This window comes from Lolium rigidum, chromosome 6 (assembly GCF_022539505.1).
Source record: "Lolium rigidum isolate FL_2022 chromosome 6, APGP_CSIRO_Lrig_0.1, whole genome shotgun sequence".
NCBI classification, from domain to species: Eukaryota; Viridiplantae; Streptophyta; class Magnoliopsida; order Poales; family Poaceae; genus Lolium; species Lolium rigidum.
Genome location: NC_061513.1, coordinates 249509039 through 249522753, shown reverse-complemented (window position 1 = coordinate 249522753; position 13715 = coordinate 249509039).

Sequence of the window (13715 nt, the reverse complement as noted above, 5' to 3'; positions counted from 1 at the left end):
AACTCCAAACAGAGACGAAGGCGAAGGCCATGCAAGAGCATGACATGCTCTTTTACGTACACGCCGCGCTCGCTAAGCACATGATCGTCCCGGGCGCCGGCACGGCCTCGGTGGGAAGCTCGGCCTCGTCCGTGACCCGGCCCCTTCCTCCAAGGTCAACAGCCCCGCCGACTGCCCAGTTTGGGTACACGCCCGGCGCGTAGGAAATGGTGGCGCCGTCGGGGCAGTACGTGTACCCGTCACGGGATGGGTCACCGGAGGTGGTCGAGTCCATGACGGGGTCGTCGCCTTCGTCCATTGACCTCAACAGTGCGTCGGCGCACTCCAAGGCCCCCAAGCACCTGGGAGCAGCAGCGACGACCGGTGCCCGCAACCTGCTCGAGGATTTGTCGGCCGAGCGCGCGCTGCCATCTATGCAGGCAGCGTCCACCGTGCAGGCCCCTCCGTCTTACCCGCCGACGATGCCGACCACCGTGCCATATCCGTCGACCGAGCAGGCTCCCCCGCCACCTCCCATTGACATAGAGGAGGACATCACTGGCCATCCCGACACCATGAACATCGACCAGGAGCTGTTGTTCGGTGAGGAGTGATACGTCTCCGACGTATCGATAACTTCTTATGTTCCATGCCACATTATTGATGATATCTACATGTTTTATACATACTTTATGTCATATTTATGCGTTTTCCGGAACTAACCTATTGACGAGATGCCGAAGGGCCGCTGTCAGTCTGTCGTTTTTGGTTTCGTAAATCCTAGTAAGGAAATATTCTCGAATCGGACGAAATCAACGCCCAAGATCTTAGAATTGGACGAAGCTTCCGTAACACCCGAGAGTCGCGCAGTGGGGCCACAGGCCCACCAGATGATAGGGTGGCGCGGCCCAGGCCTTGGTCGCGCCGCCTTACTGTGTCGCCGCCTCGTCGCCCCTCCGACTCCGCCTCTTCGCCTATTTAAAGGTCCCTGACCTAAATCTTCGGACAGAAAAAGCCACGGTACGAGAAACCATCCAGAGCCGCCGCCATCGCGAAGTTAAGATCTGGGGGACAGGAGTCTCTGTTCCGGCACGCCGCCGGGACGGGGAAGTGCCCCCGGAAGGATTCAAGGAGAGTGAAAGCTCTAAGCTTGGGGATGCCCCGGTGGTTCACCCCTGCATATTTCAAGAAGACTCAAGCGTCTAAGCTTGGGGATGCCCAAGGCATCCCCTTCTTCATCGACAACATTATCAGGTTCCTCTAGTGAAACTATATTTTTATTCCATCACATCTTATGTACTTTGCTTGGAGCGTCGGTTTGTTTTTGTTTTTGTTTTGTTTGAATAAAATGGATCCTAGCATTCATTGTGTGGGAGAGAGACACGCTCACGTCGTTGCATATGGACAAATATGTTCTTAGGCTTTACTCATAGTATTCGTGGCGAAGGTTGAATCTTCTTCGTTAAATTGTTATATGGTTGGAATCGGGAAATGCTACATGTACTAATTCTAAAATGTCTTGGATAATTTGATACTTGGCAATTGTTGTGCTCATGTTTAAGCTCTTGCATCATATACTTTGCACCTATTAATGAAGAAATACATAGAGCTTGCTAAAATTTGGTTTGCATAATTGGTCTCTCTAAGGTCTAGATAATTTCTAGTATTGGGTTGAACAACAAGGAAGACGGTGTAGAGTCTTATAATGTTTACAATATGTCTTTTATGTTGAGTCAGTTCACCTATTTCTCTCCACCTCAAGAAGCAAACACTTGTGTGAACTGTGCATTGATTCTTACATACTTGCATATTGCACTTGTTATATTACTTTGCATTGACAACTATCCATGAGATATACATGTTATAAGTTGAAAGCAACCGCTGAAACTTCATCTTCCTTTGTGTTGCTTCAATACCTTTACTTTGAATTATTGCTTTATGAGTTAACTCTTATGCAAGACTTATTGATGCTTGTCTTGAAAGTACTATTCATGAAAAGTCTTTGCTATATGATTCATTTGTTTACTCATGTCATTCACCATTGTTTTGATCGCTGCATTCATTACATGTGCTTACAATAGTATGATCAAGGTTATGATGGCATGTCACTCCGTAAATTATCTTTGTTATCGCTTACCTGCTCGGACGAGCAGAAACTAAGCTTGGGGATGCCGATACGTCTCCGACGTATCGATAATTTCTTATGTTCCATGCCACATTATTGATGATATCTACATGTTTTATACATACTTTATGTCATATTTATGCGTTTTCCGGAACTAACCTATTGACGAGATGCCGAAGGGCCGCTGTCGTTTCACTCGTTTTTGGTTTCGTAAATCCTAGTAAGGAAATATTCTCGAATCCGACGAAATCAACGCCCAAGCATCTTAGAATTGGACGAAGCTTCCGAACACCCGAGAGTCGCCAGAGGGGGGCCACAGGCCCACCAGATGATAGGCTGGCGTGGCCCAGGCCTTGGCCGCGCCGCCTTACTGTGTCGCCGCCTCGTCGCCCCTCCGACTCCGCCTCTTCGCCTATTTAAAGGTCCCTGACCTAAATCTTCGGACGAAAAAAGCCACGGTACGAGAAACCATCCAGAGCCGCCGCCATCGCGAAGCCAAGATCTGGGGGACATGAGTCTCTGTTCCGGCACGCCGCCGGGACGGGGAAGTGCCCCCGGAAGGCTTCTCCATCGACATCGCTGCCATCTCCACCGCCATCTTCATCAACGTTGCTGTCTCCCATGAGGAGGGAGTAGTTCTCCATCGAGGCTAAGGGCTGTACCTGGTAGCTATGTGGTTCATCTCTCTCCTATGTACTTCAATACAATAATCTCATGAGCTACCTTACATGATTGAGATTCATATGATGATGCTTGTAATCTAGATGTCATTATGCTAGTCAAGTGGATTTTACTTATGTGATCTCCGGAGACTCCTTGTCCCACGTGTGTAAAGGTGACAGTGGTGTGCACCGTGTGGGTCTCTTAGGCTATATTTCACAGTAATACTTATTCACCGTTATGAAGAGCATAGTGAAGTGCTTATTTATATCTCTTTATGATTGCAATGTGTTTTGTATCACAATTTATCCGTGTGCTACTCTAGTGATGTTATTAAAGTAGTTTATTCCTCCCGCACGGTGTAATGGTGACAAGCAGTGTGCATCGTGTAGTACTTGGCGTAGGCTATGATTGTGATCTCTTGCAGATTATGAAGTTAACTATTGCTATGATAGTATTGATGTGATCTATGCCTCCTTTCGTAGCGTGAAGGTGACAGTGTGCATGCTATGTTAGTACTTGGTTTGGTTGTGTTGATCTGTCATGCACTGTAAGGTTATTTAAACATGAATATCGAATATTGTGGAGCTTGTTAACTCCGGTATTGAGGGTTCTTGTAGCCCTACACAATTAGTGGTGTTCATCATCCAACAAGAGAGTGTAGAGTATAGCATTTATCTATTCTGTTATGTGATCAATGTTGAGAGTGTCCACTAGTGAAAGTATGATCCCTAGGCCTTGTTTCCAATATCGCTATCGCTGCTTGTTTACTCGTTCTCTACCGCATCCGTACCGTCTCGCAATATTACCACCATCAACTACACGCCTGCCAAGCACTTTTCTCGGCGCCGTTACTACTGCTCATACTTATTCATACCACATGTATTTCACTATCTCTTCGCCGAACTAGTGCACCTATTAGGTGTGTTGGGGACACAAGAGACTTCTTGCTTTGTGGTTGCAGTGGTTGCATGAGAGGGATATCTTTGACCTCTTCCTCCCTGAGTTCGATAAACCTTGGGTGATCCACTTAAGGGAAACTTGCTGCTGTTCTACAAACCTCTGCTCTTGGAGGCCCAACACTGTCTACAAGAATAGAAGCACCCGTAGACATCAAGGAGCTCACACAAGCCGCAGCTGCACAAACTTGAGGTCACCGGGTTAGCAAAAGAACCAGCAACTACACGACACTGGAGGACAGAATGATCGTCGACGCATGGTTGACCATTGGGTAAGATCCATTGACATGTGCCGAGCAGAAGGGGGCCGCATTCTAGCGCAGGGTCCATGACTACTTCCATGAACATCGCCGGTACGGAGAGGAGCCATTTGACAGCTGATACGCGTACAGCACGCGCCCGTTGGGAACCCCAAGAGGAAGGTGTGATGCGTACATCGGCAAGTTTTCCCTCAGTAAGAAACCAAGGTTTATCGAACCAGTAGGAGCCAAGAAGCACGTTGAAGGTTGATGGCGGCGGAGTGTAGTGCGGCGCAACACCAGGGATTCCGGCGCCAACGTGGAACCTGCACAACACACAAAATTACTTTGCCCCAACGTGACGCTGAGGTTGTCAATCTCACCGGCTTGCTGTAACAAAGGATTAGATGTATAGTGTGGATGATGATTGTTTGCAAAAACAAGAGAACGAGTATTGCAATAGATTGTATTCGATGTAAAGAATGGACCGGGGTCCACAGTTCACTAGTGGTGTCTCTCCCATAAGATAAATAGCATGTTGGGTGAACAAATTATAGTTGGGCAATTGACAAATAAAGAGGGCATGACCATGCACATACATGTTATGATGAGTAGTGTGGGATTTAATTGGGCATTACGACAAAGTACATAGACCGCTATCCAGCATGCATCTATGCCTAAAAAGTCCACCTTCAGGTTATCATCCGAACCCCTCCAGTATTAAGTTGCAAACAACGGACAATTGCATTAAGTATGGTGTGTAATGTAATCAACAAATACATCCTTAGACATAGCATTGATGTTTTATTCCTAGTGGCAACAAGACATCCACAACCTTAGAACTTTCTCGTCACTCGTCCTGCATTTAATGGAGGCATGAACCCACTATCGAGCATAAATACTCCCTCTTGGAGTTACAAGTATCAACTTGGCCAGAGCCTCTACTAATAACGGAGAGCATGCAAGATCATAAACAACACATAGATAATAGATTGATAATCAACATAACATAGCATTCACTATTTATCGGATCCCAATAAATGCAACATGTAGCATTACAAATAGATGATCTTGATCATGTTAGGCAGCTCACAAGATCCAACAATGATAGCACAATGAGGAGAAGACAACCATCTAGCTACTGCTACGGACCCATAGTCCAGGGGTGAACTACTCACTCATCACTCCGGAGGCGACCATGGCGGTGAAGAGTCCTCCAGGAGATGATTCCCCTCTCCGGCAGGGTGCCGGAGGCGATCTCCTGAATCCCCCGAGATGGGATTGGCAGCGACGTCTCTGGAAGGTTTTCCATATCGTGGCTCTTGGTACTGGGGTATTCGCGATGAAGACTTTAAGTAGGTGGAAGGGCGGAGTCAGAGGGCTGACGAGGGGGCCACACGCTAGGGCCGCGCGGGCCCCTCCTGGGCCGCGCCGCCCTAGTGTGGCGGTGCCTCGTCGCCCCACTTTGGTTCCCTTTCGGTGTTCTGGAAGCTTCGTGGAAAAATAGGCCCCTGGGCGTTGATTTCGTCCAATTCCGAGAATATTTCCTTACTAGGATTTCGAAACCAAAAACAGCAGTAAAACAAGAATCGGCTCTTCGGCATCTCGTTAATAGGTTAGTGCCTGGAAAATGCATAAATATGACATAAAGTATGTATAAAACATGTGAGTATCATCATAAAAGTAGCATGGAACATAAGAAATTATCGATACGTTGGAGACGTATCAGCATCCCCAAGCTTAGTTCCTACTCGTCCCGAGTAGGTAAACGATAACAAAGATAATTTCTGAAGTGACATGCCATCATAATCTTGATCAATACTATTGTAAGCACATGTAATGAATGCAGCGATTCAAAGCAATGGTAAAGACAATGAGTAAACAATTGAATCATATAGCAAAGACTTTTCATGAATAGTACTTTCAAGACAAGCATCAATAAGTCTTGCATAAGAGTTAACTCATAAAGCAATAATTTCATAGTAAAGGCATTGAAGCAACACACAGGAAGATTAAGTTTCAGCGGTTGCTTTCAACTTGTAACATGTATATCTCATGGATATTGTCAACATAAAGTAATATAATAAGTGCAATATGCAAGTATGTAGGAATCAATGCACAGTTAGCACAAGTGTTTGTTTCTTAAGATGGAGAGAAGTGGGTAAACTAACTCAACATAAAAGTAGAAGAAAGGCCCTTCGCAGAGGGAAGCATTGATTGCTATATTTGTGCTAGAGCTTTTATTTTGAAAACAAGAAACAATTTTGTCAACGGTAGTAATAAAGCATATGCATTATGTAAATTATATCCTACAAGTTGCAAGCCTCATGCATAGATTACCAATAGTGCCCGCACCTTGTCCTAATTAGCTCGGATTAACATGGATTATCATCGCAATACATATGTTTTAACCAAGTGTCGCAAAGGGGTACCTCTATGCCGCATGTACAAAGGTCTAAGGAGAAAGCTCGCATTGGATTTCTCGCTTTTGATTATTCTCAACTTAGACATCCATACGGGGACAACATAGACAACAGATAATGGACTCCTCTTTAATGCATAAGCATTCAGCAACAAATAATATTCTCATAAGAGATTGAGGATAGTTGTCCAAAACTGAAACTTCCACCATGGATCATGGCTTTAGTTAGCGGCCCAATGCTCTTCTCTAACAATATGCATACTCAAACCATTCAACTCATGATAAATCACCCTTACTTCAGACAAGACGAACATGCATAGCAACTCACATGATATTCAACAAAGGGTAGTTGATGGCGTCCCCAAGAACATGGTTATCGCTCAACAAGCAACTTATAAGAGATAAAATACATAAGTACATATTCAATACCACAATAGTTTTTAGGCTATTTGTCCCATGAGCTATATATTGCAAAGGCGAAGAATGGAAATTTAAAGGTAGCACTCAAGCAATTTACTTTGGAATGGTGGAGAAATACCATGTAGTAGGTAGGTATGGTGGACACAAATGGCATAGTGTTTGGCTCAAGGATTTTGGATGCATGAGAAGTATTCCCTCTCAATACAAGGCTTAGGCTAGCAAGGCTATTTGAAACAAACACAAGTATGAACCGGTACAGCAAAACTCACATAAAAGACATATTGTAAGTATTATAAGACTCTACACCGTCTTCCTTGTTGTTCGACCCTTACTAGAAAATATCTAGACCTTACAGAGATCAATCATGCAAACCAAATTTTAGCAAGCTCTATGTATTTCTTCACTAATAAGTGCAAAGTATATGATGCAAGAGCTTAAACATGATCCTTATGAGCACAACAATTGCCAAGTATCAAATTATTCAAGCCATTCTACCAATTACCACATGTAGCATTTCCCGTTTCCAACCATATAACAATTTAACGAAGCAGTTCAACCTTCGCCATGAACATTATGAGTAAAGCCTAAGGACATATTTGTCCATATGCAACAGAGGAGCGTGTCTCTCTCCCACACAATGAATGCTAGGATCCAACTTTATTCAAACAAAACAAAAATAAAAACATACGAACGCTCCAAGTAAAGCACATAAGATGTGATGGAATAAAAATATAGTTTCACTAGAGGAACCTGATAATGTTGTCGATGAAGAAGGGGATGCCTTGGGCATCCCCAAACTTAGATGCTTGAGTCTTCTTGAAATATGCAGGGATGAACCACCAGGGCATCCCCAAGCTTAGAGCTTTCACTCTCCTTGATCATATTGTATCATCCTCCTCTCTTGATCCTTAAAAACTTCCTCCACACCAAACTCAAAACAACTCATTAGAGGGTTAGTGCATAATCAAAATTCACATGTTCAGAGGTGACATAATCATTCTTAACACTTCTGGACATTGCACAAAGCAACTGAAAGTTAATGGAATAAAGAAATCCATCAAGCATAGCAAAACAGGCAATGCGAAATAAAAGGCAGAATCCGTCAAAACAGAACAGTCCATAAAGACGAATTCTTTAGGTGCACCAGACTTGCTCAGATGAAAATGGTAAAATTGAATGAAAGTTGCGTACATATCTGAGGATCACTCACGTAAATTGGCAGAATTTTCTGAGTTACCTACAGAGACTACTGCTCAAATTCGTGACAGCAAGAAATCTGTTTCTGCGCAGCAATCCAAATCTAGTATGAACCTTACTATAAAAGACTTTACTTGGCACAACAATGCAACAAAATTAAGATAAGGAGAGGTTGCTACAGTAGTAACAACTTCCAAGACTCAAATACAAAACAAAGTGCTGTAGTAAAATCATGGGTTGTCTCCCATAAGTGCTTTTCTTTAACGCCTTTCAGCTAGGCGCAGAAAGTGTGTATCAATTGTTATCAAGAGACGAAGCATTAACAGCGGGGTTTGGAGTTTTCTCAACCATGCATTGTATTTTGTACACGTAAGTTTCAGAGGCTCCCTTTTCATTAATCTTAGGCTTGCTATTCTCATCAAATAAATTTTCAGGGACAAGCCAAGCATAATTATCTTCTAAAGCTTCATGAATTCCTAGGAGCTTGCAAGGTATTGGTGCTGTAATCTCCCCACCATCATTAACATTATTAGTGAACCTTATTCTATCCATGTCCATCTTTTCAAGTGTTCTTTTAAAATCGGTGAACATACCAAGCCTCTTATGCTTAATAAAAAAATTCCTAGCTTCTTTAGCTATATCTTCAAATTCTCGAACAAGGACTTTTAAAACAAAATCTCTCTTTTCTCCCCTCTCCATATCGAAAGTGTAAGAAACATGTGTTGTATCATGGGGTTGAGACTAATAAATCTAGTTTCTATCATGTGTACCAAACAGTGGAGGTACTTTCATAGGTAGGGACAGCTTTTGCCGTGGGTATATCTTCAAGATCTTCATTCATGCTAACATGGGTGAAGAATTCTTCTATATTATCTCTTCCAATTATAGACCCTTGTCCTACCGGTATATCTTTAAGAGTAAACTTAGGAGGAAACATGATGAAATAAGTAAAGTAAATGCAAGTAACTATTTTTTTTGTGTTTTTTAATATGGAGATCAAGACTGTAAATAAAGTAAAGCTAGCAACTAATTTTTTTGTGTTTTGTTTTTAGTGCAGCAAACAAAGTAGTAAATAAAATAAAGCAAGACAAAAACAAAGTAAAGAGATTGGAAGTGGAGACTCCCCTTGCAGCGTGTCTTGATCTCCCCGGCAACGGCGCCAGAAAAAGTGCTTGATACACGTACAGCACGCACCCGTTGGGAACCCCAAGAGGAAGGTGTGATGCGTACAACGGCAAGTTTTCCCTCAGTAAGAAACCAAGGTTTATCGAACCAGTAGGAGCCAAGAAGCACGTTGAAGGTTGATGGCGGCGGAGTGTAGTGCGGCGCAACACCAGGGATTCCGCGCCAACGTGGAACCCGCACAACACAACCAAATTACTTTGCCCCAACGTGACGATGAGGTTGTCAATCTCACCGGCTTGCTGTAACAAAGGATTAGATGTATAGTGTGGATGATGATTGTTTGCGAGAAACGATAGAACGAGTATTGCAGTAGATTGTATTCGATGTAAAGAATGGACCGGGGTCCACAGTTCACTAGTGGTGTCTCTCCCATAAAATAAATAGCATGTTGGGTGAACAAATTACAGTTGGGCAATTGACAAATAAAGAGGGCATGACCATGCACATACATGTTATGATGAGTAGTGTGGGATTTAATTGGGCATTACGACAAAGTACATAGACCGCTATCCAAAGCATGCATCTATGCCTAAAAAGTCCACCTTCAGAGTTATCATCCGAACCCCTCCAGCATTAAGTTGCAAACAACAGACAATTGCATTAAGTATGGTGCGTAATGTAATCAACAAATACATCCTTAGACAGAGCATTGATGTTTTATCCCTACTGGCAACATCACATCCACAACCTTAGAACTTTCTGTCACTGTCCCAGATTTAATGGAGGCATGAACTCACTATCGAGCATAAATACTCCCTCTTGGAGTTACAAGTATCAACTTGGCCAGAGCCTCTACTAATAACGGAGAGCATGCAAGATCATAAACAACACATAGATAATAGATTGATAATCAACATAACATAGCATTCACTATTCATCGGATCCCAACAAACGCAACATGTAGCATTACAAATAGATGATCTTGATCATGTTAGGCAGCTCACAAGATCCAACAATGATAGCACAATGAGGAGAAGACAACCATCTAGCTATCGCTACGGACCCATAGTCCAGGGGTGAACTACTCACTCATCACTCCGGAGGCGACCATGGCGGTGAAGAGTCCTCCGGGAGATGATTCCCCTCTCCGGCAGGGTGCCGGAGGCGATCTCCTGAATCCCCCGAGATGGGATTGGCGGCGGCGGCGTCTATGGAAGGTTTTCCGTATCGTGGCTCTCGGTACTGGGGTATTCGCGATGAAGACTTTAAGTAGGCGGAAGGGCGGAGTCGGAGGGCTGACGAGGGGGCCACAAGCTAGGGCCACGCGGGCCCCTCCTGGGCCGCGCCGCCCTAGTGTGGCGGCGCCTCGTCGCCCCACTTCGGTTCCCTTTCGGTGTTATGGAAGCTTCGTGGAAAAATAGGCCCCTGGGCGTTGATTTTGTCCAATTCCGAGAATATTTCCTTACTAGGATTTCTGAAACCAAAAACAGCAGAAAATAGCAACTGGCTCTTCGGCATCTCGTTAATAGTTTAGTGCCGGAAAATGCATAAATATGACATAAAGTATATATAAAACATGTGAGTATCATCATAAAAGTAGCATGGAACATAAGAAATTATCGATACATTGGAGACGTATCAACAGCGACCGCAACGAGTTGTCCTTCCAAAAGAGGTGGGGAACAATTCAAACGGAATGCAACAAGTTCCAGGAGGCGTATGATCATGTGAAGCGGATGCCCGTTATCGGCCTCGACATGAAGGACTTGGTATGATTTTTAAACTCAACGTGTTCATTCATTGTTTGCACATATGTTTGTCATTGTTGTCTCGCTTTGCTCTATGTGTGGCAAGCTTTGGATTTCTTAAAAAATAACAATGAAGGAAAGACCTTTGGCTTCCCTCATTGTTGGAAGGAACTCCATGGCACCCCCAAGTTCCAGGAGGGGTACGAGGGGTACATGGCGACCTTGACTGGCAACAAGACCGCGAAAGATCCCACAGTCGTTGACCTTGATGGTGGGCAGCCTTGTGGTAGCTCCGCTTCTCGTGCAAGTCGTCCACGATGAAAGTGCATAGATCTCCCATGTTTTGTTTTGGTAATTAATGACAATCCATATGGACTAATGTTTGCATTGAGTCATTTGTGTAGGAGTCGTCCATAGGCAATGTTTGAACCATAAGTTGGCGTCAAGGTTGCAATACGAAGAAATGAGGTGCAAATTCAAGATGAATCAACTCAAAGAGCTCACATGCTTGAAGCTTGCCATTCACATGTGTTCATAGATATGTGAAGATGCACCGAAAAAGAAGCTCTCCCATAGTGGATTATGGGGGAGCAATCCGCAAGACTTCATCAAGCAAGCATAATCAAGAAAGACGGTTCATCTCACGGTCAAGATCGTCATCATCGAGCTCAAGTGGAATGAGCAAGGTTAAGGTTTGCTCTTGATAGGGTTTCTTCTTACCGGTCGCGTTGTTTAGTTGGGAGACCGGTTTATAGGCTAAGTGTCGTACTATCAAGGGGCTCTCGGGTGAGTAACTCTATCGTATCGTTCGGAGTGCGGTCAAACCTTTGCATCCTTGCATCATCTTTCTTGGTTGTTATTTGTATCTTATCCATGTGGTGTTTTAGAGCTTCATGACAAGCTCTGGTTCATCGAAAACGGATTTCGCATATATCACTTGTTGCGTTTTCGAGTTGGGTGGTTTTCTCGGTTTGTTGTATTGAGGGGTTGTCCCTCTAAAATTCATATAAAACCACCCTACTAGTTTTTTGTGGTAGCTCTTGTCGCCCTCTTTCCAACAGAATTAGTTTCGTCTCATTTGGATTTTCCAATCTCAAGTTATTTACATTTCAAGTTTGAGTTTAAAAAGAAAAAAAAATGGGGGCAACATTTTTTTGGCCGATACTACCTCCTACGCTACCGGGCTTGCTACCGCCTAGCTAGCCTTGCTCCCAGTATACCCTGGATCTTTTACTGGTACCTAAACCGGTACCAGGACCGGTGGTACCGGCCTCAACGCACGCCCGCACGCCCCTGCTCCATGGGTCGATTTTGACAAAAAAAAACCTTTTTCTGAAAGAAAAGCACAGACGGACCCTCTAGCCGAACTATTTCACCGGACTAACCCTTTTGTGTGGTGCCCTTCCCATCAGCGCCACACCTCACTGTGTGGCGCCCATGCGAATGGCGCCACACATCCATGCCGGTGTGGCGCGGTCGACTCTGCCGTTGACCAGCCGACGTGGCAAGGATGTGTGGCGTCGTTCGCATGGGAGCCACACTTTGAAAGTGTGGCACCGATAGGAAGGGCGCCACACATCCACTTATGTGTACCGCCCGAGCCCCGACCCCTCCTCATTTCTTGCTCAACTCTTCTTCCTCCTCCTCCGACCAGCCACCCCACCTCTCTCCCCCATCCAAATCCCTCTCAAATCTTGGTGGATTTCGTTGGATCTGTCCGTGGAGATCGTTCCCAACCCGTTCCTTGAGGTAATCTCCTCCCTTCCCCTTCTTTTTATCCGATGAATTGATGGATTTGGTTGGATCTACATGTGAAACCCTAGATGTGAAACCCTAAGTTTATTTGAGGGTGGATCAAGACTTGGTTGGATCTTAGGGTTTGTTGAAATAGGACAAGTGGTAGGTGACAAGGTATTAACTTGTCAATGCCTACAAGTTGTAGACTAGGGTTTCGCGGAAAGTAGAGGGCAAGTAGATCTCGAAGGATTCAGCCGAAAAGGTGCTCGACTGCTAAAAACTAGGGTTGTGTTGACAATGAAATCGATCCTTTCTTTCTCCCTTGACCCCCTTATATAGGAGGCGGAGCCGAGGGTTCCGTGATGTACAAGTTATAAACAACAGGAGACACTTTGTGTTCGTCCCGTATAGTTACAAGTCTATTCCTAATATATCTCTATCTTCCATAACCGACGCTTTATTGGGCTTCTGGACTTCGTAATCTTCGGATCGTGGGCCTTCAGTAAACCCCGGGTACCTTCTTCAGCAGGCCCATTAGGGATGCCTATGTCAGTAGGGATAGGTTGTAGAACCCCTAGGTTGATCTGTGTTGATTATGGTAACTAATGAACACATGTATGTATGTGTTGTTCATATTATGCTAGGGAGATGGAAAGAATTGTTCATGTTCATCATGTGGACAATGATGCTTTTTTGAAGGGAAACCTAGAGCCGAACACGGAAGAGGTTGACGTGGTGTTTGAACGTAGCCCTGGCTTTGCGGAGGTGGTAGCACAAGTGAGGATTGAGTTGAATTGGAATGATCCAAATGATGGTGTTGAGCTAGAGGGAAGACATAATGTGGGGTTTGGAATGCACACCCGTTGGAAGACAATGTGTATCAACTCCGATCTCGTGACATAAGGGAGAAGGAAGAACTGGCTGAAGAATCTAGGAAGAAGAAGGCGAAGGGGGAGAGATCTTTTGCCATGTGATACGTCCAATTTGCATCACTATTTTATATCATAATTTGTTGTTATTCATTGATATATTTCATATTTAGACACAATACTTATGTTATTTCATCTATTTTGCATGTTTCATCATTATTGGAGGATCGAGCAC